At 44.8% G+C, this 26,826-nt stretch overlaps 1 protein-coding gene across 3 annotated transcripts in view; it reads right to left on the bottom strand.

The window, feature by feature from the left end:
* SPTBN2 (spectrin beta, non-erythrocytic 2) overlaps positions 1 to 26,826 on the bottom strand; it is a 1,293,574-nt gene that overhangs the window by 222,946 nt on the left and 1,043,802 nt on the right. The gene's annotated exons all lie outside the window — the stretch shown is intronic.

Raw genomic sequence — 26,826 nt, 5'->3', positions numbered from 1 at the left:
TTTTCGGTTATGACTTGTTGGACAACCGTTGGAAGTGACAGTGTATATGCTTCTTTTACTCCCATGTGCGGTGGATGCATGCGATTCTAAGCACACATGATTCAAAGCACACATGTGATTCTAAGCACATACAAGCCACAGAAAGACAATTACTGCTAAGTAATATTGGTTTTCTGGGGAACGTTAATCTGCTTAGATTCACCATCCTTTGCGTAAATTAGCAAGCAGTATTCCCAGTTAGTGGTGGATGAGTGGAAGGAGCAGATGCAAATAAGCGTTTTAAAATAAGCGTTTTAAAATTGCCTGATCCACTTGACAATCTGCTTTTGTTTGTGCGTCTAACACAATAGTGTTGCATTAAAGTGTAAACTGAACTCTGCGTTGCTGTTTTGAAAATGGCTTCTAAGGGGACATTAGCAATTAATTTATTTATGTATTTATTGTCTGCTTGTTAGATTGCCAAGGTTGCTCAAGTACCTCTTGTGGCATATTTGTATGCACCCAACAATCCATCTTGTAATGGAAGCAACTGGGTCTCCATCTCTCCATGCTGCCATTGATATGAAAAACTGTTAGGAATGATTTTAACCTTAGTGCTAAATCGACCTCACTTGTGAGAACAGCAGAACTATTTGCTGGACGGGTAGCTTATTTACCATATACCTCAGTGAGTGGGATCCTTTTTCCACACTCCTAGATCCTTTTACTCTTTTTATGGATGTCATTTTTAAGCCTCTCCATAGTGTCTTTTTAATTGTATACGCTGGCAACATTTGGTAGATACCTTTTTATTGTTACAGGGTTGCCCTTTGGGCTCCCCTTTTACTTTCTCTGGCTAACCCTGTGAGAACTACAGTTCCCATGGATATTTATATTCCTTATAATTGTGTTAGGTGAAACCAGCACACCCCACTTTATGTGGAGTACTGGGGAGATGCAATGTATCCCTCCTCTCTCACTATTACTGTAACAATTCTGTTACAGGAACAAGCTTACCCTTAAATGGCTGGTGGCAGTGAACTTACTTACAAATTCGGTGCACGAATTGTCACAGCTGCGGTAAAGGCACCCATGGGTGCCCATTTTACCAAAATGGCAACCGTCTTCTTTTTTGCCATTTTTGATCCTGTCCTTTCTTGGTAGTTCCCCTGGCCCTCAGGGTGGGAAATTCCATTGTGTGATTTTTATCTTTCTTGGGAGACCTCGGTCAAGCCCACCCAGGCTCCAGAGTGAAGGAAGGAAGCAAGAAAGTAGTCCAAAACTCTGCAGCCTTTTGTCTTCCAGCCTGCCTGGGAGAATCGACTTCAAACTAGGAGGCTGGCTGTCCTGAAAGGACTGTCAAACCCCCAAGTCTGAATGTTGCAAGGCTGCTTGATTGGCTGGGTTCTGCATAAAAGTTTGATCCTGCAAGCCGAAGAGGTAGTCAACCACTGGACCTGAATCCAAAGACGAAGATTAAGGAAACGTGGCTGAGACAATTTCCAGCTACCAGAGAGCCTGCTGTGTAACCAGAGCCTGCTGTTCCCCTTCCTTCCAAGTGACCTGGGTACTCTGAAAACAACAGCCGTGAACCATAGCCTGGTGAGATTCAATAGGCTCAAGTAAAGATGGATTTTGAGCCATCCCACATCGCGCTGCGACCTTGTGGGTTGCAATACCCCAATACCCTGTGATCTCGAGCCATTGTGCGGTGCATGGTCTTCCGAATTTGAAATCGAGCGGATACTTTAGTGGCATCCTGCTGGACTACCAGAGACGTGATTCCAGTCCTTCAAGTGCCTTCACCAAAGTGCTGGACCAGATTTGTGACGAAAATCCAATCAGCGATATTCTTTCTTCTTCTGGCTACTGAAAAGGGCACCAAAACCACAGAGCCGCATCCAGCAATGAAGAAACTCTTGCCTGGAGCCTTTCTTGTTGATCCTTTCTGCAAAATCCCTTACAAAGTCCGGTCTTCCTTCTTCATGACCAAGGAATCCATCAAGGTATTTGGCTGCAGATCTTGAAGTCTCGCCCTCTGCAAGCCTTCTTCCGTGCTGAGGTACTGTGTTGGCTGAGGTATGTACTTACCTTACGCCTGTGTGATTTCTGTAAAGCTTTGAGGTGTTTGTGATTGGAAGTCCTCTCATCCAGTTCACCCACGCCCACTGCTGGAATCCTCCTGAGGCGTCTTCTCAGAAGTCCCTTGACCCTTTCAACCTCTCTAAAGTGGAATACTTACCTGTCTAACAGTCTTCCTTAGGAACTCTGACTTTTGCTACTTCTGTGCCTATCCTGAACTGGCTGTTGGACACTAGAGACCTAGTGACATCCCTTCTACCACTGAGAAAACTCATGCTCCAAGAATTAGGGAAACATTTTCTAAGGATTGTGCCTGTAGCCTAGCAAAGAGAACAAGTGTTTAAAAGTGTACTTACCTGTAAAACAGTTGGTTGGTAACTAACTCTTACCGAGTGAGCAGTTACAAAAGTTCTTACTTACCGTTAATGTGTGTTGACAAGTATATGTAAGGTTATTTTACTCACCTGTGAATTGGTTGTGCCTGTTCCCAAAAGCAATACTATTAACTTCACTTAACTATTTCTTTCAGAATACTAGTGTGCAAGTTCACCAACTGGGTTTTGCTTTCTCTGGTCTGTTTATTACAGATTCTAAAAGAGTCTGAGGTTCATACCTACCTTTAGGTTGCTGGTAGCTCCTTTAAAAAGTATATGGGGCTTACTGAACTTGAATAGCTGTCTGCTATTCCAAGTTAAAGAGTTATTGCTTACCTTAGTCTGTGTTCCACTGGCCAGAAAAGCAACTAAAATAGTATATTACACCAAAAGGTCTTATTCATCTAGTATAACGGTGTGTTATCCTCAATGTGGTTATATGTTTCTACTGTTTATTGAATTTGTGTTCCGCTATTCAGAAAAGTATACTTGCAGGTTGATTTACTAAGTGATTCCCCAGTGGAGTGCCACTGTACAACTGCTAGGGTCTACTACCCTTGTATTATTGAAAGTAATCAGAAAGTAACATGGTTTTACTCCCCATGAATAGGTGTGTCATATACTAAATGTGTTTGATAAGGTCTGACTTGCCTAGAAATACTGTTAGTGTTCTAAACAAGGTTTATTCTCTGGTCTGTATACCTTCAAGCATTGTGTTTTTTTTATAATGTGTTTATAACTCTAGGACAAAGTACTTACCCCAATACTTCTCTTGGCCCAACTGTATTTATAATAAACCTTTATATTTTATAATACATCTGGCTGAAAGTGTTTTGGTTGAACCATTGGTATACTACAAGTTCTTTGTACCTTCCTGCGGCCCTCTCTCCCTCCTAAGATAAGCCTGGCTGCTCTGTTTACGCTACCATATACTCGGGTAGTACAGCTTTATACTAAGAGTAAAGTCTTGTACTGTCTCAGTTGAATGGCTTTAGTAAGCCCTTAGCCGGACTTCAGAAAAACAAGAACTGATATGTTTTCCTGAGTCCCTCAGTTCTGTCTTGGTAGTACATGACAGCACGATGGGCGTCAAGAGTGTGTGGAGTCCTTTCATGCCTGCTCTATGGGCTTTAGAAAAAATCTGGTAGCTCAATGGATTAACGTGAACTTTATAAATTAATTTAGGTGAAAACCTAGGGTACGTTCTTAGGACGACTTTAGGTTTATGAATTGTTACAAAGGGTTTAGCAACTGAAAGGGTCTTAAGCTCACTAATCCAAAGGATTAGTGTGATAGCAATATGAAACACCACTTTATATGAAAGCTACTTTAATGAAACATTATGCATGGGGCTAAAAGGGGGCCCAATTAGCCTTTAGAGTACCAGATTTAAATCCCACCCTTGAATGAGCCATAGGGGGATAGATTCTTTTTCACTTCCTTTACTCCTTTAAACTGTTGGTACCTTCCACCAAGAACATGTGGTGTAGACTGCTAAATGTACTATAAACATTGTACAAAAGACTGGAGTATAACAGATTCAGAAAGTAGATAACCACTTCTGTTGTTGAGCAGTGTGTTGGATTGATTTGCTTTTGGTTACACTAAATTACAAATCTCTTCCAATTGTTGAAGTAACATTGTCTGGGGTGGTTTGTCTTTTTAGAACATTTCTTAATTGTAAAGGCCCACTTGACATGCTTTGCTAGGTGCATGTTTCCTTTTTACTGCCCCCATTAATTTCTGTTAAGTGTCTATCTGAGAGAGAGTTGGCACTGTGGAGAGTCCTTTTAGACATTTGCTGTTTTTATAATATAATATGTATTTTTTTTAGTACTGTGCACTATGTGTTAAGTACATATTTGACTTGATGGAGCTCTAACATATGGTAGACATGCAACAAAAGGGAGTAGTTTCTTACCAACGCTGGAGAAATGGAGTTACAGGTAAGAAACTACTCCCTTCTCCATCATTGGATCTTTCATGGAGTCACATGCTGTGAATAGATTTTATAGCATTATACATTTCTGGAGGAGACAAACCAGGCAAACAAAGATCTCAAACCTTTGCATTTTTACACTCATGCCAGAAATATACATACGTAATTGCACCAAAAACCGTGGAAGCTGCAGCGCTTACCTTACTGGAACAGCTGTTGAAGGACTGCTCGTCCCATTTGCACTACTTCAGCGTGCTATTGTTGCAGGCGGTAGTGCTAGAGAATGTGTGAGGCACTGTCCATGTTGCCACCTGTCAAATGTATTTGATGGGCACTCCTGACCAAAGAGCTGTCGCTGTGGCTCTAGTAGAATGTGCCCTGGTTGTAGTCTGCACTGGCCTGTTTGCGTGGCAGAAGGACATCACTGAGGATATCCACCTTGCAATGCCCTGTTTTGTGATGGCTTTCCCTTTGTTCGAGGGACCAAAAGCGATAAAGAGCCATCTCACCTCTCTAAAGGATTTTGTCCGGTCCAGGTAGTATTTCAACGCCCTTTTTACATCCAGGGAGTGCAATGCTCTCTCGGCTGGGCAGGTGGCGGTCTGAAAGAATGTAGGTAGGGTGATAGTTTAATTCTTGTGGAATTCAGATGGCACTTTCGGGATAAAGTGAGGATTGGTGGAGAGGATTACCTTGTCCTTTGCAAATCAGAGGTACGGAGGGTCCACCACTAAGGCCTGTACTTCAGAGACTCGTCTGGAGGATGTAATGGCGATTAGGAATGCCACTTTCCAGGTTACAAACAATGTGCACTGAAGAGAGGTCCAAAATGGAGTTTCATGAGGCCGGCTAGGACTAGATTTAGGCTCCACACAGGTGGAATAGTGCAAAAAAGCCCTTTTAGGAAGTGCTTGAGCAGCCCGTCACTGTAAAGAGGGGGTTTTCCTCTTTTCGTTGAGCCTGGAGATTGCTGCTCGGTGTACCTTTATGGAGGAGATAGCAAGACCTTCCTTTGCCAGCTTGAGTAGATGGGGAAGAACCTGTTGTGGTCGTATGGCCAGTGTTTGAAGGTTGGACTGCTGCGTAGACCATGCGAAGAATCTTAATTTCTGGTTGTAGGAGTCATTAGTGGAATGTGCCCGAGCTGCCGCTAACATGCGCTGGGATTTCTGTGGGATGTCTAGGTGGCCGAATTCGGCGTGATCAGAGCCACGCTGTCAGCTTGAGGGAGCATGGGTCAGGATGCAGAATTGCACCATTTTTCTGTGACAGGAGGTTGGCGTGAGACCCCAGATGGATTGGGTTGTCTGCCGACAGCTGAAGGAGATCCGAGAACCAGGCTGGTCTGGACCAGTACGGTGCCACCAGGATTATCTTGCAATTGTATCTGTGGATCATCGGATCGTCTTCCTGATCAGAGGGAATGGCGGGAATGCATATGTGAAGATGCCGGACTATGGCAACAAGAACGCGTGCACCCAGGAGCTGTGGTGGGGGATCCGGCTTGCAAATTCTTTGCACCGTTTGTTGCACTTTCTGGTGAAGAGGTCCAGAGGAGGCTGGCCCCACGCTGAGATGATCTTGGTTATTTGGTTGTCGTGCAGGCGCCAATCGTGGGACTGCATAGAGTTCCTCCTAAGGGTGTCTGCCTGTTGGTTGTGTATCCCAGGAAGGTGGAATACTTGCAAAGCGATGTTGTGCATGGATCAGTGCCCAATGGTTTGAGCTTCTTGAGACAGGGTGTTTAATCTTGTTCCACCTTGCTTGCACAGGTAAAACGTTGTGGTGGTATTGTCCGCGAGTATTCGCACTACTGAATTCTTGATCAGTGGAAGGAAAGCCTTCAGGGCCCAATGGACCGCTCGCAGCTCCAGGACATTTATGTGCAGGGTCGATTCTCCGGGAGTCCACAGACCTTTGATCTGGTGTTTGCCTAGGTGAGCTCTCCAACCCGCAAGGGAAGTATCGGTCACGATAGTGAGTTGGTGAGTGGGTTCTACTAGTGGCATCCCTTTCGAGATGTTGTCGAGGACTGCCCACCATTTCAGTGACTTTGAGAGAGCCGGGGTGATGGTTATCTTGTCTCCCCAGGAACCTTGCGTCTGGGACCATCTGGTAGCTACAAATCGTTGTACCGGTCGCTTGTGTACCCTGCAATTGGGTATTAGTGGAACGCAGGACAACATGGTCCCTAGTAGAGCCATGCATTGGCACACTGTGATTTGTTTGGCATGAAATGGTTATTAATCTTTGCACTATATCGGCTGAGGGTCTGACGAGGCCTTGTCCCGTGAAGAACTGTGTGCCCAGGAACACCAAACATTTTGATGGAACTACGCAAGATAAGTTTGTTTCAGCAAAACCGCGGTTTCTTGATATGTTGGGCCTCGAACCAACCAATCATCTAGGTATGGGTAGATGTGGTGGCCCTGTTTTCTGAGGAAAGCTGTCACTGGTGCTAGGCATTTGGTGAAAGTCCTGGGGGCTGATTTGAGGACGAATGGAAGGACTCGAAATTAATAATGACTTGCGCCGACCTTGAACCTGAGATGCTGTCGGTGTCTTGGATGTATTGGGATGTGAAAATAGGCGTTTTTCAGGTCTAAAGCCGCTAGGTGTTAATGAGGTTGTACAGCCTTTATGGCGTCTTGTAGTGTGACTATTTTGAACTTTTGTTTCTTGATGTTTTTGTTGAACTTGAAGTCCAGAATTGGATGCCTCTTCACGTCCGGTGATCGAAAACAAAGGATGGAATGCCCTTTTGTTTGAAACCAAAAGGACCGAAAACATTTTTTTCAAATGCTTTTCTATTGATTTATATATTTTTTAATTTAGTATGCATAAAAAAAAATGTTTTAAAAAGGAAAACAGGGGTTGGCGGGGGGAAGCCCCCCATAAAAATAAAAAATAAAAAAAGCATTAGAAACTTTTTTTCCAGCACTTTTGGTGTCGGAAAAAAGGCATTCGATCCTTTTGTTTCAGATCCTTTCACCTACAAAGTATCTTGAGTGTTAGGGAGAATTCTCAGAAAAGTGCTAATTCCCTTCTACCTTAGAGACCCCCCCATCTCTTTTTATCCTGAAGAAAACAAGACCTTTTTCCCCACTCTCATGCATTTTTATTTGATTTGAATTCTGTTTATATTGGTTTTGGAGTCTGAAACTCCATAAGCATCATCTTTTTACATTGTGACACACAGCACCTTCAGGATTTCTTTTAAGGTTTAAATACCTTCTCTTGGATAAACTACTGTTTCCAAGAGTACTGAAGTGAAATTTACTTTACTTACCTTTTTCTTTTTGTAGACAGCACACCCCATTGTATGTGGAGTGCTGGAGGGTTACTTCGTATCCCCTGCGTCTACCTTCTCATTTAACATTTTTTATGTTACTCTTACTACATTTAATGTCTGGTGGCAGTGGTTTAATTTTCCTACCTTTGGGCGTTTTTACAGCAGGCTGAATCCTCAGCCACAGTATTGCACACATTGGTGGCCATTTTGTCAAATGGCACTGGTCATTTTTCGCCATTTCTTGTTTGGGAGGTCCTTCTTGAGATTTACTCGGCACCCAAAACCAGGTTGTCCCTTTGTTAGTTTTGTCTTTGTTTAGATTCACTGGTGAAGCTTGCCCTGTGGCTCCAGCTTGTCTGGCAGGGCAGGAAGCAAGGGAGGTTTCCGAAACTCCCTGTGTTTAGTCTCCTTGGTTACAGGAATGCACCCAAAGGTTATTAGCTGGATGGGCTTGGAGGACAGCCACCTTGTTGTGTGAGGGACAGCTAGGCTGCAAATGGATGGGAGAAACTTGTATAAAAGGAGAGGTCTTTTGCAAGGAAGGCAGAGTCAACCACTGAAGTAACCAAAGAAGAAACTGGAAGAGAAGCTTGCTGCGCCCTCCTGGAGCATTGGTTTGTCCGGTGAAGCCCTGCTGCAGTGCTGAAGCTCCATATTTCGAATAGACTACAGAAGCCCGGTACGGATGACTTCTTCCCTTGGGTTGGTGGGACCAGCTGACCCCAAGACGAACTTGACTGGAAACCCTTCCCTTGCTGGCTGTACTTCTTCGCTATTGCTGGAACAGAGTGCCAGGGGACAGGAACACCAGAATCGAGTGCATAGTTTTTAAGCCGGGCCCGAGCTCCAGAAAGATCCTCCGCACTCCCTCGAAGCAGGGCTGCCCAAGCCTGAGCCACCTCACCAGAGTGCTGGACCCCAGAAGCAAGGTGAGTCAAAGGGTGTCAAAGAACTGCGGTGGTGCTACTTGCAAGTAGCTGAAACCAAAAAGTGCCCTCTGATCTAAATTGTGCCCATTGCTGCCGCCGACCTTCACATCGTAGTGCAGGAGTCCCCAGACATCCTCCCTCTTGTCCCCATGACTGAGGCCCAGGAACAACAGGATCTGCAGGACTACAACCGGAACAAAAGCCAGCTGGTCCCCTTTCTTCAGACTCAAGGCACTGTGTAACTAGGTGTACTTACCTCGGGTTGTGTGTAGCTTGCTTGCTCTCACTGGAGACTTGCATCTGCTGCCTTTTGCAGAGTTGCTTGCATCTTTGCTTCTCACAAGCCCCCCAGCTTGTGGCCCAAGAACGATTCTTTTTGCTACAAAACTCTAACATTGTGCAAGACATTTGTGCTATCTTCAAGAAGTGCCCCAGCTTTCCTAGACTTTGCTCAACTGACATTGGCTGTCCTGGCTCCCTGCATACTCTTCTTCTTACCCTCTGGCTTTGTGTTGATCTGTCCCTCAATAAATCATACATACCTTACTTCTAAAGCTGGGAAAGGGTTACCCTATATTTCATTGGGGAGTGTAAAGTACTTACCTGTTTGGAGAAAGTGGTTAAACATTGTTTCCTTTCCAAAACTTTCCCTTTTTCCACAACTCCAATATTGCATTAACATGTAAAGTGATATATCAATGTCCACAGTGTCCTAGCTATTGATGCCACCTCAGGGTGTAGGTGGTGTGTGTGTGACATCCCAAAAGGGTATCTACTTAACTGAAAAGAGTGCATTTCTGTTGTGTATTTGTTGCAAATTGCCCCCTTCTAAAGAAGGCTTATTTTAAAACTGACTGTTATATATAATTATTTAATCAAGAAACTGAGTAGAAGTGATATTTGAAACATGTCACTGCGAATCTCTATGTTGCAACCCTACAACATACATTGGCCCCTTTTGAGCCTGGCTTCTCAGTCACTCTACAAGGCTGGTGCACCAGCCTTGTCCTCTTGGCAATAGTTAACCAAACCTTTGGTATAAGCATGTGCTACACAAGTTGGCAGAGTGACTGAGCAGCCAGGCTTATCTCAAGAAGGGTCAATGTGAGCTGTAGGGTTGTAACAGACTTTCACAGTGACAAGTATTCAACAAAACTTATACTCAAGGTTTCCTGATTAAACAATGATTTATTTAACAGTCAGTTTGAATAAGCCTTCTTTAGATGGGAGCAACTATGTAACACTTATATACTTCAAAAATACAGTTTCAATAAATCAGTAGATACCCATTTGGGATGGCACACAGTCACTTCCTATACCCTAGGTGACTTAAATAACTATGGCACTGTGGACATTGATATATCACTGGTACATTTAGAGCAATACCGAGTACAGTGTTAAAATGAAAAGATTAGAGGGAAGAAACAATGGTTAACAAGTTTCTCAAACTGGTAAGTACTTTTGAACCCCCCAATGCAATGTAGATTAACCCGTTCCCAGCTACACAAGTTATAGAATATGTGACTTTTTAAGAGGGATAGTTAAAGCACAAAGTCAGAGATTAGAAGAGTCTTCATAGAGCCTGAACAGTCAATGTTACTTAAGCAAAGTCTAGGGGAGCTGGAGTTCTTCTTGAAGGTAAGTAAAAGGTAATGCACAATATTAGAGAGTTTTGGTTAAAACAGAAATCACTGTTGGGCCACAAGCTGGGAGGCTTGTGAAAGGCAAAGCTGCGAGCAACTCTGCAAAGGCAATCAAGGCAAGTCTCAACTGAGAGCTAGCAAGGCTACACATCAAGAGGTAATTACCCCTTAGTTCACACTACCTTAGGTCTGAAGAAATTGGATCCAGCTGGCTTCTGTTCCTGTAGTAGGTCCTGTAGTAGGTCCTACAGATCATCTTGTTCCTGGGCCTCATTTGTGGGGACAAGGAGGACGTCTGAGGACTCCTGCACTATGGTTTGCAGGTCAGCAGCAGCAAGGGGCAAACTTCAGATCAGTAGCACTTCGCAGTTTCAGCTTATCGCGAACAACAGCACTGCGGTTCTCGGATACCTTCCCTCGCATCTGGGGTCCAGCACTCTGTTGAGGTGGCTCAGGCTTGGTCAGTCCTGTTTCATGCGAGTCCGGAAGATCTTAAAGGAGCTTGTGTCCGACTTAAAGACGATGCACTCGATTCTAGCGTTCCTCTCGCTGGCAATCTGTTCCTGCAGCAGCAATGGAAGTAAAGCCAGCTCCGAGAGGATTTCCAGAGGAGTTTGTCTTGGGGTCGATTGGTCTGACAAACCCAAGGTGAGAAGTCATCCGTTGCAGGGCTTCTCTAGTCCAGGCAAATTCGGAGCTTCAGCGGGCAAACCAATGGTCCAGGAGTTGCAGCAAGCGCCTCTTCCAAGTTCTTCTTCGCATTCCTTCGTCCAGAGGTCGTGACTGCCTTCCAGGCAAAATACCTAGCCTTTTATGCAGGTTTCTCCTATTCATTCGCAGCCTAGCTGTCTCTCGCACAGCAGGGTGGCAATCCTCCAAGGACAGCCAACCGGCCAATCACCTTTGGGTGCATTCCTGTAACCAAGGAGACTAAGCACAGGGAGTTTCAGGCACCTCCCTCACTTCCTGCCCTGCCAGACACGCTGGAGTCAAAGCTGGCTTCACCAGTGAATCCCGCCAAAGACAAAACAAACAAAGGGACCAAACCTGGTTTGGCGCACAGAGTAAATCCCAAAAAGGAGGTTTTCAACAAGAAAATGCAAAAAAAGAATACCAGGGCCATTTTGACAAAATGGGCACCCATTGGTGCTTTACTGTAGTTGCAATTGCAGCACGCGGTAGAAACACCCAATGGTAGAACAAAGTAAACCACTGCCACCAGCCATTAATTGTAGAAAGGGTAACAAAAATGTTACATGAGAAACTAGACAAAGGAGATACTAAGTAACCCCTCCAGCACCCCATTGTAAGATCGTGTGCTGGGTCTAGAAAGTTACTGACGTAAGTAGAGTCAATTTCACATCACTGCTCTTGGAAACAGTAGTTATCCAAGAGAAGGTATTTAAACCTTAGCAGAAATCCAGAGGATTTCTATATGACATTGCACTGAAGATGCAGTGTGTCACAATGTAAAAAGCTGATGCCTATGGAGATTGTCAGACTGCAAAACCAAATGAAACAGAGTTCAAATCAAAACACCTGGGCGAGAGAGAAAAAGGGCTCACTCACTTCAAGGTTAAAATTGAAAGACCCAAAATTCAGTAAGAGCTGGGGGTCTCTAAACAGGCAGGAATTAAACACTAAAATGAAAATTCTCCCCAACAGCCATCGACGAGTTGGTGGCCTTGGCAGATTAAGTCTTTGACATGGTAGACGAAGGTGTCGTCGACGGGGTCCTTGGGACCAAAAATGAGGGAGCTGCTGACAGGCATCCCCCGCAGGTCTCTCTTTCGACAAATTATCCTTGGAAGAGGACTTGTGTTTGGAAGAGGTTAGGGACTTCTTGGCAGAAGGCACCCCACCAGCTGGCAGGCTTACTGTTGATGGTGTCGGCGAAGGGGAATGGCCCCTTCTCGAACTAGATCCCACAGCAGTGGTGCCATTTGTGGGAGCAGATGTGCGATATTTCACCTTCTTTAGGATCCCCTCCGAAGGAGCATCCTCAAAGGACCACAACCTCTTTTTCTCAGAAGGCACACACTCATGGGACCGGCCGGGTCCTTGATAAGGCATGACTGCGCCCGGAGGCCGCGTCAGAGACCTTCTCTTGGTTGATCCAAGCTACCAACCTCCGGTAGCGATCTTGCATCAGCCATCATCGTGGTCCGGATGGAGGCAGTAGAGGCACTTTAGGTGTCGATCCTCGTTTCCCAGGAAACAGAAGAGTCTTCTCTTGCCCACTTTGGACATTGTCGAGGTTAGATGTAACCTGGACCTGCCAAACCTCGGAGGGAAGATCCAACGTTGGAACTCGGTCTTTGCAGACAACGGGTCCCTGCTGTCAGCAGTAGATTTAAAAGGGCGAAGAAAACTATTGAAATCTATTCAAGGAGCAAAGTGAGAGGATTCCTGTCGGGAACCTCAAGCACACGTTGCAAGGATCCCGGTCTCGACACTGTGCGCAAGCCTGCATGGGCCAAGAAACACGCACAAACTGAGATCAGGGGAATAACGTCTTTATTTCTTCTCTTATCTGTACTCTTCTTCATCTTTTCTTTTTGTTCCAAATCACGAGTTTGGACCTGTTGTTCAAGTTGCGTGGCCGCCTGTTTGCTTGGACTCTCCGGAAGCAATGTTCTTATGATTCCTTGAAACATCAGGTCCGATAGGCTTACCCCTGTGGTACTGTGAGGAGTGTGGCAATAGTCGAGTAGCAATTGATATAGTGCCTGTTCGAAGGGTTTGTTGACCAGATGTGCTATCTGTAAGGATTTATTGATATCTCCCATAAAACACTCTACAATTCCATTAGCCTGAGGCCATTGTGGCGTTATTTTGCAGTGCAAGAAACCCATGTATTTGGCAAGGTTTTTAAAGTCATAACTTGTAAAAGGTGGTCCATTGACTCATTTCAGAATTTTTGGTATGCCATAGACAGATCGCATACTGTCTACAGCAGGAATCGCACAGTTTGCTGATGTGGAGTCTATGATCTGGGCATCCGGAAAACTTGAATATTCATCAATAATCACTGACGTATTTTCCATTTTGCAGGGGTCCAAACAAGTCTACTGCAACTTCCTCCCAGACACCAGCGGGTAGTGTCGACATTTGTAAGGGGTTTGGATGTGGCTTAGAGCCACTAGGGCTCACAGTTCCCATTTCCGACCACTTGTTCAACTAGTGTCCAACTTTGGAAACCATACTTTTCCCTTAAAAGGCGTTTTGTGGATGCAAGACCATGATGACCCTCATGAGCTAGTTTGATTACACATTCTCTTAATGTTGAAGGTATGACTATCTTCGAGCCTTTCATCAGTATATGATTCTCAATAACGGTCAATTCATCTTTCACGAGTTCCAAAGCTTTGACTTCTTCATTCACAGTCTCTTTCTAGTTTGGCTTGTTGTTTAGCATGAGACATCCTGTCGGTCCGTAAGCAATGAGTTATTATATTTATGGCTCTATCATTTTCCGATTATTTCCTTATGGTAGAACATTCCACGGGCAGCAGTTGAATATTATGAATGATGTAGTTGATATAACTGTCTGCAATGGATGGATTAGTATCGGGTGGTCCAGCCGGGTGGCTTGACAGGTAGTCTGCCGGGTTATTTTCTTTTCCGGGGCAGTGTATAATGTCAAATGTGTAGTCTAGCGGGCTTAGACCCCATCTTGCTATTCTGAGGCTTTCTTGATTTTGGATCACCAAAAATAGTAAAGAGGGCCTGGTGATCAGTGATGACTGTAAAAGCCTTAAAATGAAGAAAAAAAAATGTATTCACAGGCCCAAACAACTGCTAAAGTTTCTTTTTCTGCCTGTGAGTAAGCTTCTTCTGTCGTTGAGGCTCTGACTTGCATAGGCCATCACAAACTTCATTTGGTTCTGCTGGATTGCATTGCGTTAATATAGCCCCAAGTCCCACAGGGCTAGCATCCACTATTACTTCAGTTTTCTTAACCTGGCTTATTTTGACAATGCTATCAGCACTAGCGATGTTATCACAAATGGTTTCAAAAGCTGTTTGACATTCTTTTGACCACTCAAAACTGTGGTTTTGCATGTGAGAAGGCATAATGGATTACTCACTGTTGCATAGTCTTGTTTATATCGAGAACAATAGCTAGCTAAATCCAGAAATGATCATAGTTTTGATATGTTCTGTGGCGGCTGAACTGAGTTGAGGGCAGTCACTTTTTCTGTGTCAGGTCTCCTTCCTTTTTCCAAAAATGTATCAGAAGAATCTTAGAGAATCTTTGCAAAATTCACACTTGTTTCGATTAAGCACGAGACCTGATTTTTCAAGAGCTGAGCAGACTGTGTAGAGCTGCATCATATTCTTCCCTCATTTTTCCATACACAAGTACATCATCTGAGTAATTCAGACAGTTTGGAATATGGCTGATCACCTTAGGTATATCTTCCTGAAAAATCTCTGCTGGCGAGGAAATACCAAAACTGAGCCTTTTATATTGAAAAAGTCCTAAGTGAGTTACAAAAGTGGTGATGTATGTGGACTCCGGAGCAATTTTGATTTGATGATATCCTTTAGTTAACTCCAGTTTTGAAAAGTACTTGGCTCCATGCAACAGTTGAATCATATCTGTTATTCTTGGGGCTAGCTGTCTTTCTCTTTCAATGGCCTCATTCGCTCTTCTCATATCCACACAGAGTCCGATTGATCACTCTGGTGATTTCTTCGGTGCAGGCACTATTGGAGATACCCACAGAGTGGGTCCTGTCACTGGTTTTATAACCTGCTGTTTTAATAATTTGTGGATTTCATCTTCTACTTGTTGTTGTATAATTATGGGAATGCCCCAGTAGTGTTGAGCAATGGGCTTTATTTCCGGCTTGATGTGAAGCTGAATCTTCCAATTCTTGAGTTTTCCTAGTCCTTTGAATAGTTTTGGAAAAATAGCTTCAATGTCTTCAGGTCGAGAAAAGTATTTATGCGCCATCAGTTGGTACATGATGTGCACTAGTCCCATGTCTACAGCAGTCCTAAAACTGAGTATTCAACCACTTTTTGCCTCCGTTTTTAACACGTGTACCTGAATTTTTGCTGTCTGAGCCTTATGTGAGCAAACAACTGACGTGACTCCTTTACGGGTAGGGGCGTGGTGGAGCCACAAGGGTAAATGTCTATTACCATCGCTTTTTTGAGTCTTGGTGGATTTGGCAGCAAATCATATGCTTCTTCACTTATTATGTTGACCGTAGGGCCGGTGTCAATAAGGAACTCTAGCGGTGTGTTTTCCTGAATGCTCAAAATTGGACTGTGTTCAGTGGCAGTGTTATTGTTTAACGCCCACACATATACTTTTTTCCGTTAGACATCTGATGATGAAAGTTCGCTGCTAGAAGGCGATTTCATTTCAATGTATCGGACATAGCGCCTTCTCCTGTTGCGCCTTGAAATGTCAGAGGATTTGTGTTCATCTTTTAGAAACGTTTTTCTATAGTCTATTACATCATGCCTTTGTCTTCTTGGATCAGAATCTTGTCCTTCACGTGATCTTGTAGGTGTCAGCCTCCTTGACTCCCTGAAATGTTACCATAGTATAGGCTGAAATGGGGCATTCTTGCACATAACTCTACAATGGTCGTATCCACCACAGGCTGCACACTTTTGACCCATGGCTGGGCATTCGCCGGCATGAGGGTATTCATTACCACATCTGTAGCAGGTGGCCTCTTTTTGAATTGAGGTTGAGTTGCTGGTAGATAGTTTATGAACTTCTTCATCAGAAGGTTTGGTCTGCATGGTGATCTTGCTGAGATTGTCCAATTGTGATTCAATTGCAGCTTCCATGCGAGCCAGGGCAAGAATTTCATCTAGCAAGCGTTGCTTTTGTAGCAGTTTCTTGCGAGAAGTGTGTGAATCACATTCAGCTATTACTTGGAATCTAAGAGCCTCTTCATTGGTATACCGATGAAATTCACAATGCTTCATTTTGATGCGCAGACGCATTACATAATTGTCTATGGATTCTTCTTTTTCTTGACGTGTGGTGTGGAATATAGGTCTTTCATAATCCACATTGGTTAAAGGTGTGAAGTATTCCGTTAACTTACAATGTGGCCATTTCTAGATTGATCAACTCTCCTACCATGTTTCTTACTGCAGGCCCCAGAGTCATAGATAGAGTATTCCTGAGTCTGGTATCATCTTTTAGTCCAATAGCTCCAACATAGAAGTTAAAATCACTTAACCATGTGACCCATCTAGGTCTAAGTTGCTAGTGTCTCGTATTTCAAAAGCCTGTGGTAATTATAAAAGTTGTGAGCCTCCACTTGTGGTAGTTTGTGCCTCCTTGTGTGGATTGGCCTCCGTGGAGGACGTGGGAGTCTCTTCATAAATGTTAGCAGAAGTATTTTATGATTGTAAGTGTTGGTAACACTTCCCAGTATTATTTTTGTTTATGCCAAACCTAGATTGTGGTAGGTGGCACGATTTTCTTCTCTTATTATTCCTATTCTTTTTTTTTTTCTTTATGCGGGGCTGGGATGGCCTTTTGCTTAGCCTTTGAATTTCTTTCCTCTAGGCCCCTCTATGCAGAGCTTTAATTGCAGATCCACATTTCTGTTGTGGATATCCAAGTAGCTCTACTACAATATTTCACCTTTTTACTCTCCAGAACAAAGTCTATCTTGTTTAAATGGTAATAACAGTGCCGGGCTTCCAGAATGCTTTCCTTCTCTCATGGGAAAGTGAGAGGCTGTGAGCACGCTGTGGGTGCCTAAGACTGCCGAATTATGTGCATCTATATAACACTTATGTTTTTTTTCTTTACAGCGCCAGGCTTCCAGTAATATCAGGTTGTGGAAATACCTGTCATCCAGTTTCCCTCAAGGCATCCGGAGGCGCATCGATACGCGTACAAATTGCTCAGCAGCACCCTCAGCATTAATTACCTTATTCGTGACAGAATTCTTTCTTCACACTGCCAGTCTCAGGCGAGCAGCATCCTCGTCCCCAACTATCAGGACCCTCAAGCACACGTTGCGAGGGTCCCGGTCACAACGCTGTGCGCAGGCCTGCATGGGTCAAGAAACACGCACACACGGAGATCAGGGGAATAACGTCTTTATTCCTTCACAACTCTAACGGCCAACTACCGACCCCTTAACCCACGTGAGCCTCCGCGGCCCGCCCCCCTCCCTAGCCCAACGGTAAACATTGAAGCTCTTATGATCAGAGCTTTGAGCCACCCACATAATATGGGGTGGCTTTAGAATATGACAATTCCCAACACAGAAAAGTGCGGTAGAAATCTGAAGATGGCCACCAGGAGTGGAGTTTAGGAGGCTGAGCGTCATGGGGTAGGGGCAGTATGACCCAAAGGACAATGATTGGTTATCGAAGAGACAAGCAGTTTTCAGTTTTAAAGCAAAACTGCTTTCTTTTTACCGAGGATTTCCAGCCGGAGGACGGGGAATATTGATGAGCATGTGAATCCAGGCAAGACCCCATGCTGGAGTGTGTGGTCTGTCTAGTGCTACAGACCAGTGAAAACCATGCCAAACAACAATAAAGGTTGCTGGGCTGGGTTCAAACTGACCCCATGCTTGCACAAAAACCTTTTAGGTCTGCTCCGCCATTTCCCATTAACAATGTAAAGGCACAGAAACAAAATTAAAGAGCTACATTAGTACCTCAATGGCTAGCAAAAAGGTATGGTTACTAATGCTATACTGCTTACACCGTGTGTAAAGCCAAACCTAAATTACAGCTGCAGAAGCCTACTCCCCAAAACCAATATTAATTAATCTTTTGTAAAGCGCCTGTTAGCTAAGATTATCATAGCAATGATAAATCTTCCTGACCTGCGTCAACCTCCGAACCTTTTGCTTTATTGGTGGATTATTTTTGCTTATACCTCAGTGAGTGGGAACCTTTTTCCACATTTACAGAATCTTTTACTCTTTTTATGGGTGTCATTTTTAAGACTCTCCATAGTTTCGTTTTAATTGTATCCTCTTTGACAACTTTTGGCACATACTGCCTATTGTTGCTGGGTTGCCCCTGGGAATCCCCTTTTAACTTTATCTGGCTAACCTTGTGAGAACTACAGTTCCCAAGGATAGAAAGGATCTTTGGATCCCTTTTATATTCGATTAGGTGAGACGAGCAACCCCACCTATGTGGAGTGCTGGTGGATACTGGGTATCCCTTTCTTATTTTAACTGTAAGATTTATGTCACAAGTAAAAAGTTACTTTTAAGGGCTGGCGGCAGTGAACCTTTTTACTAATTCGGTGCAACCCATGGGTGTTCATTTAACAAAATGGCCCCTGTCTTGTTCATTCCCCTGACATCCAGGGTGGGAAAATCTTTTGTCTTAACTTTATCTTCAGCGGGAGTCCCTGCCCAAGCTCCAGAGTGTCTGTGAAGGCAGGAAGCGAGGGAGGAGTCCACAAATCTGCAGCCCTTTATCTTCTAGCCTGAATGCGAGAATCCAGTTCAAACTGGACGGCTGGCTTTCCTAAAGGGACTGCCAACTCCCTAAGTTTTAATGTTGCATGGCTGTTTGATTGGCTGGGTTCCTGAATAAAAGTCTGATTATTGAAGCTGAAGAGGTAGTTGGCCACTGGAACCAAAACTAAAGCTGAAACGATTTCCAGAGAGTCTGCTGTGTAACCAGAGCCTGCTGTAGCCGTTGCTTCCAATCGACCTGGAAACAGACGACCCCGACTCGAGCCTGGTGAGACCCACTAGAACCTCCAGTAACACAAATCGAGTCCAAAAAGCCCGCTCATCAGTGTGTTGGACCTTGCAAACAATAATAATCTAACCGGCTGGTGATATTCTGACTTCTTCTGTGATCCTGAAAAAGGCACCAAATCCATAGAGCTGCAACCGGCCACAAGGAAAATCTTGCCTAGAGCCTTCTTCGTGATCCCTGCTGCAAACGTCCTTCCAAAGTCCTGTTTTCTGTCTTCTAGACAAAGGAATCAATTGACAGGTTTTTGGCTGCATATCCTGAAGTCTTCCTGCTGCAACACCTCTGTGCTGAGGTATTGTGTTGGCTGGGGTATTTACTTACCATTAGTCTCTTGTGATTCCTGTTGATCTTTGGGAGGTCTCTCGTCCAGTTCACCCAGGCCCACTGCTGGAACCCTCCTAGGGTATCTTCTCAGAAGTCCCTGGACCCTAACTAACTTTCAAAATGAACTACTCGTTTGCCCAGTCTTCCTCAGGAACTCTGTGCCTGCAACTGAGCCCTATCTCAACCTGCATACTGCAGCTCCTAGAGCACTAGGGTCCCTCTTCTACCTCAGAGAACTCATATACTGGAATTGGGAAGGGTTAAATAATTTAAAGGGTCTGCCTTGAAAAGTAAACCAAGTGTTGAAAAGAACAAGTTACTTACCAACTGGTAACGTTCTTTCGATTGGATGTTCCTCCAACGTATTCCTCATCTTCGATGTATTCCATCCAGCTTTGCTGCTCTTCGGAATTTTTTTCGGCAGAGGGCGCCGTGCGTCGAGTCGATGGTCCCTCGAAGGCCTCCGTCGAGGGTGACGTCATTGCGTGTATAAGTAGCATGCGGGGCGCCCGTTGGCCTCAGTTCTGTTTTTCCCCTCTTTTGTATCTGTGATCTTGTACTGTGTAGATTGTGCCGGCAGACATGTATCAGCCTTGTGAGATTTGAGATGGAAATAACCCGGAAAAAAATCTACAGAGGGGTAGGTTGGGAGGGCGATGAGGAATACGTTGGAGGAACATCCAATCGAAAGAACGTTACCAGTTGGTAAGTAACTTGTTCTTCGAGTGGATTGTGTCCCCCAATATATTCCTCATCTTAGATAGGCTCCCAAAGCATATAGGAGGGGTCAGATTTTTTCCCACCAATGCCTTTAGATGGCAGAATAAAGCACTGCTTTTCCAAAAGTCAGCTCCCTAGACTGGGAAGCATCCAGGTTATAGAATTTTGAGAAGGTGTGAAGTGAAGACCAAGTTGCTGCTTCGCAAATGGACATTATTGGGACACCTCTTTGAAAGGCTGTGGAAGAGGCAATGCCTCTGGTGGAATGAGCCCGTAACCCTTCTGGTGGGTCTTTTTGTGCTAGTCTGTAGCATTCTGAAATGCAAAGCACGATCCAGCGTGAAAGTCTGTTTTGTTTCTGATTGACCCAGTTTTCTTCCTGTGCAGCCTATTAACAACTGGTTGTCCACTCTAAGCCTAGAAAGTCTAGAGATGTAAAATCTTAAAGCTCTTTTTGGGTCCAGTCTGTGTAATCTTTCTTCTCCCTTAGAAGGATGAGGTGAAGGATAGAATGAGGGTAAAACAATTTTCTGACTTAAATGAAAATCAGATATTACCTTCGGTAAAAATGATGGGTTAACGCTCAATACAACTCTGTCCCTATGGAACATAGTATAGGGTGGCCCAGAAGACAGTGCCTGCAATTCGCTCACTCTTCTTGCTGATGTTAGAGCAACTAAAAAGGCTGTTTTCCATGTTAGTAATCTTAATGGACACGTGTGCATAGGCTCAAAAGGGACACACATTAAGAATTTTAGGAGTAAATTTAGATCCCAAATCAGTACTTGAAATGGGTGGAGGAGGAAACGCATTAGGGAGACCTTTTAAGAACTGTGTTATCAAAGGAATTTTGAAGTAGGAGCATTCTTCCGACGAGCGCTTGAAAATGGAAAGTGCTGCAAGGTAACCTTATATTGTTCCGATATTCAGACCTCTATGTGCTAGGGTCAGAAGGAAAGATAGTACTTCCGGAATAGAGCATAGAAAAGGATCGACATTCTTTTCCCTGTACCAGTTGCAAAACTTTTTCCAACGGCATCGGTACAGAGACTTTGTTGCTGGCCTTCTTGCCGAAAGCAACACCTCCATATCATCATCTGGAAGGTTCCAATCCCTGTATCTCAGCCTTTCAGATACCAAGCATGAAGGTTGAGTGTTCTGACCTCTGGGTGGAGAACCTGACCTTCCATTTGAGAGAGAAGGTTCTCTCTCTGAGGAAGACGTACTGGAGGACAGAAGGACATATCTAGAAGGTCCGGATACCACGTTCCCCTGGCCCAATCCGGAGCAATTAGGATCATGCGGTTCCCGAAGCGTCTCAGCCTCCTGATGACCTGAGGAATGATGGGAATCGGTGGGAACGCGTACAATAGTGGGAAATTCCAATCCACCAAGAATGCATCCCCCAAGGCTATTCTCGGGGGAAATTCCCTTGAGCAATACCTTTCGCATTTTCGGTTGGTACTGGTTGCGAATAGGTCTACCTGAGGGGTTCCCCAAAGGGCGAAGATCTCTTCAATGACGTCCTGAGCCAATTCCCATTTGTGGGATACCGTGCTCTGCCTGCTCACAGCATCTGCCGTCATATTCTCTTTCCCGACTAGATGAATTGCTGTTAAAGAGATTTCTTCCTGAATCGCCCAATACCAGTGACCCCACACCTCCTTTTTTGTTTAGGTAGTGCATGGCAACTGTGTTGTCTGTCATTATCAGGACATTCTTTCCCCTGACAGATGACAGGAAGGCCTTCAGTGCTAGTCTGATTGCCCTAAGCTCCAAAAGGTTGATATGTAGTTTGGACTCCGATGGAGACCAACGACCGTTTGTCAAATCGTTGGCATGTGCTCCCCACCCCAGGAGTGAGGCGTCCGTCAATACTGTTATCTGCGGCCATGGTTGCCAAAAAGGTTCTCCCTTTAGGATGTTCTCTGCACAGGTCCACCAAAGAAGGTCTTGTCTGACCTTGTTCGGAATCTGAAGATCTGTCATTTGACCCAAGAACTGGGACCACTGAGTCTTTAGGGCCCATTGAAGGGATCTCATCCTCAAGCGTGCCTCTGACACCAGAAAGATGCAGGATGCCATGAGGCCGAGCAACCTTAAAAAGTCGTAAGCCTGGAGATTTTGGGCATTTTGGAATTTGGAAACCATCCGAAGAATGTCTTGAGCCCTCGTCTTGGGAGGCAAGATCTTTCCCAAGGATGTGTCTAATGCAGCTCCTATGTACTGAAGTTGTTGGGAAGGTGTCATTTGCGACTTCATTAAATTGAGGGAGAAGCCAAGTTTTTGGAGGAAGTGGGAGGTGACTTTCAGATGATCCAGTGCTTGCTCAGCAGAGCGCGCTCTGATCAACCAATCGTCCAGGTAGGGGTAGACATGAATCCCCCCTCTCCTGAGGTGCGCTGCCACCACTACCATTAACTTGGTGAAGACCCTCGGGTAGAGGTCAAACCGAATGGCAGGACTCGAAACTGATAGTGAGTCGCCAACTACGAACCTCAGGTATTTTCTGTGTTGGAGATGAATCGGCACATGAAAATAAGCATTCTGGAGGTCCAATGACACCAACCAGTCCTGGAGTTGAAGGGCCTGAAGGATCTGAGAAAGGGTAACCATCTTGAACTTGTCCTTCCTGAGGAACTTGTTCAAGTTTCTTAAGTCCAAGATGGGTCTCAGTCCTCCGTCCTTTTTGGGGATGAAAAAATACGGGGAGTACCAACCCTTGTTGCTCTCCGCTGCAGGTACTGGTTCTATAGCACCTTTCTCCAGCAGGGTTAGAACTTCCTGCTGTAGGAGCTGGTTTGAAAGTTTCAACGGGTGTCTCCCTGGTGGATTGCTTTGAGGTTGCTTTAGAAAAGGAAGGCAATAGCCTTGGGCTATTATTTCTAGAGCCCAAATATCTGAAGTAATGGCTCGCCATTCTTGCAGATGCTGCGACAGCCTGCTTCCTACAGCTGTTTTGTGGTGCAAGTCCTCAAAGTGGTTTTGTGGCGGCTGTTGCAGCTGCTGATGGCAAAGAGGCTGCAGCTGGAGCTGGCTTAGCACGTTTTCCTCGTCCACTAAGAGTGGCTTTTCTTTGGCCCCTTTGACTGGCCATTCCTCTCGTCTTCCCGTATGAGGTGTAACAACAATAGGATTGTCCCCTACAGGATTGCCCTTGCGCACGAAAAGGCTGAGGTTGCCTAATAGCAGCTCCTAAAGATTTTGCCGCTGCTTTTGAGGTCTGCAACCTCTCAAGGCTCTCGTCAGCCTTGTTGCCAAAAAGGTGAGACCCATCAAAAGGCATGTTCAGGAGGCGGTTCTGTACGTCTGGTGCAAAACCCGACTTCCGTAACAACGCAAACCTGCGTATTACCGCGTTAGTGCCCATGGACCTGCTTACACTATCCGCAGTGTCCAATCCAGATTGAAGGGATTCCTGCATGGCCTCCTTTCCATCTCTAACAATGGCTAGGAAACCTTCCCTTTCTTCCCCTTCTGGTATGTACTCCGCCGCCATTGCGATGCACTCCCACAGAGTGTACGAACATGTTGCCAAGGCACATGTGGAGTTGGCAGAAAATACCTTCCGTGCCCAACAATCCACACGCTTATCGTCCCTGTCTGGAGGGATGGACGGGTACGCAAGTTTGTTGGAAGCTGTGGCTGCCTGTATGATCAAACTCTCGGGAGTTGGATGTTTTGACTGATAGCCGGGGTCGCTACTGGCTGGGCGGCATTTTGATGCGAGGGATTTATTTACCGGAGGAATAGAATCCGGAGTTTCCCAATTCTTGGCCAACCTGTTTTGTAAGGCTACATGAAAAGGTAGTACTGGGTCTTCAGTGGGACCATGGTCCAATATGTCTGTTAAATTGTCCTGGACGAATTGGGCTGGTGGTCTAGCCCATCCCAAGCAATCTACCACCTTGGTCATTAACTGACGGTAAGATGGACTGGCATGCTCTCCTGGATCTGGTCTACCAAAGTCATTCTCAGGAGAGGTGTCAATGCCACTTGCATTGTGTAAAGACTCCACCAAATAACTCATTCTGCTTTCCTCTGAGATCAAGCATTCTGGGACATTTGGGGTGTCATATTGCAATCCGAAAGGTACATTTTCCTCCTCGGATCTCTCCTGTTCCTCAGAAATTGTAACTTTCTCCTTCTCTTTTTCTGGCTGCCCTGGCTTGGTTGGAGCATTTGGCGCCGAGGGTTTCGGTGTGGATGTCGATAAAGGCGTCGACGATTACATAGTAGTCGTTGACAGGATTTGCTTCGAGGCGGCCTTCGACTGTTTCCCCTTCGAGGTGTGATAGGTCTCGGACGCCGTTTGTGACCTCGACTGGTCGACTCAACTTGAGCGTTTATCGCTCGGCGTCCAGGAAGGTTCCCTATCCTTCCTTTTACGATCACCCTGGCTCGAGGGCGCGCGAGTGTCGGAGCGATGACGCTCCCGGCCGGCTTCCGAAGCAGGCACGGACCGAGGCTTTGCCTTCTCAAACACCTCAATAATTTTTACCCTGAATGCTTCCCACTCTTCGGTAGACAAATGTTTTGTGGGGCATTTCATTTTCGGAGACTCGTCTGATGAGGTGGAGGGAGACCTATGGCGTTGTTTCTTCGACAAAGACGACTAGCGATGAGAATCGCTTCGGGATCTAGATCGATGCCTTTCGCATCAAGGAGATTTTTCCCCATGGGGTCTCGACTCGACGCTAGAGGCTTTTCGATCCTTCCGACCTACCTGTAGCTTTCCTCTCCTTTCTCGCAAGGCCTTCCTCGTTATCACCCGACACTTCGAACAGGCCTTCATGTCGTGGCCTTCCCCGAGACACCACAAACACTCGCGGTGCGGGTCCGTGATCGACATTTTTGAGCCGCACGACCTACTTGCATTTCTTAAAATGCAATCTCGGGGTTGGCGTCGATGACGAGGACATAATTACTTCTCGTTATATTATATTTCTTGACAGAACTCGAGGCGTGCCGAATGTCCGAAGCAACGTAACTGCGGAAAAACGGGACTGAGGCCAACGGGCGTTGCGCGTGCTACTTATACACCCGATGACGTCACCCTCGACGGAGGCCTTCGAGGGACCATCGACTCGACATCGACACACGGCGCCCTCTGCCGAAAAAATTTCCGAAGAGCAGTAAAGCTCGATGGAATACATCTAAAATGAGGAATATGTTGGAGGACACAATCCACTCGAAGTTTACTTACTTGTAAATTAGTTAGAATAGATTGCTTGTGCGTTTGCAGACATGATTCAAACCTCTGATGAATGTCGTGGATTTCATTTTTGGCGTTTGTAGTCGCTGACCTACTGTCTGCCCGATAGCTGTTTGTTAGAAATAAGTTTGGAGAAAGAAGCAACAGTTTTCGGGCCAACTATAGTTTGTCAGAGTTTGGCTATTTGGCTTTAACAAAAGAAGGAAAATAATGGTTGATTTATTTAATCATATTTTTCGTGCAGCGAGTCTTTATGAAGATAAAGTTAAACATCCTTGACTTCTGAGTCCTCCAAAGTCAAATACAAATACCCAACTCTATGACAAACTATAGTTGGCGCAAAAACCGTTGCCTCTTTCTCCAAACATTTTTCTTGTAAATTAGTTAGGAACTTTAAACTCTCAGCGTGAATAGTTATAAAAAGTTATTACTTAACTTACATATGTTCTGCCATTCTGAAAAGTATATACAGGATTTACTTACCTTGAATAAGCTGTGTGCCTTCATAAATAAGTATTTTCAAAGTCCTACTTTCCTGAGAAACGGTCTGACCATTCTAACAGAAAGTAGATAGAAGGTTAACTTACTCAACCTGTGAATTAGGTTCCCCTCTTCCCAAAAGTAATGCTGCTGGTTCACATTATTATTCCTGTTAGGATTATTGTAGTAGTGTCCCCAATACGATCTTGCTTCCCCTGGCTTGCCGTTAGCCTGTCCAGAAGAAGTCTGCCTACGTCATACTTATCTTTTAGGTTGCTGGTAGCTCCTTACAAAAGTATACAGAGATTTTACTTACCTTGCATAGCTCTGTGCCATCCATAAATAAGTTAAGTTATTGCTTCCCTTAGTCTGTGTACTGAAAAGCAACTGTAATTGACTATTACACCCAAGGTCCAACTCCCCTAGAATAACCTATCCTGAATCAGAATTATAGGTTTTTACTGTTTACGGAAGAGGTGTTCCACTATTCCAAACAGTATCTTGTCCAGTTGACTTACTATGCGATTTCTTGTTCAGCGTCACGTTACAACTGCTAGGGGCTACTACCCTGTATTACTGCAAATAATCCAAAAGTAACTATTGGTTTTTATTTCCGTAGAACTATTGTTAGGTGTTCCAAATAAGGTTATATGCCTTGGTCTGTGAACCTGCAAGCATAGTGTTGTGTTTTTTATAATGTGTTTATATGATGTGTGACAGTACTTATTCCCCCCGCCCCCACCAAGATTTATCTGCGCCTACTTGTAAAAATTAATGGTTTAATTAAGTACATATATATAGTGTGTCAGTGTTTCTTTGGACCATGTATGCATTACAATTTCTTTGTACTGATTCTACAGCCCTATCTCCCTCCTAAGATAAACCTGGCTGCTCTGTCTATGCTACCATATAATCAGGTGATATAGCCATACACTAACAGTGGCGCCTTGTACTGCCTCAGTTGAATGGTTTTACTAAGCCCTTAGTTGGACTTCAGAAAAACTGCCCTAAAAGCACCCAATACCGGAGACCAGTCTCTAAGTGCAGGACCGGGATTCAAACCTGTGTTGCTCTGCGTTGTCTTGGTTCCAAGGCAAACGCGTTGCCCCTGAGCTTTAC

Source organism: Ambystoma mexicanum, chromosome 2p, assembly GCF_040938575.1.
Source record: "Ambystoma mexicanum isolate Mex_15411 chromosome 2p, UKY_AmexF1_1, whole genome shotgun sequence".
Classification (NCBI taxonomy): Eukaryota; Metazoa; Chordata; class Amphibia; order Caudata; family Ambystomatidae; genus Ambystoma; species Ambystoma mexicanum.
Note: the sequence above shows the minus strand (reverse complement) of the source record. Positions and strands in the feature narration are given on the sequence as shown.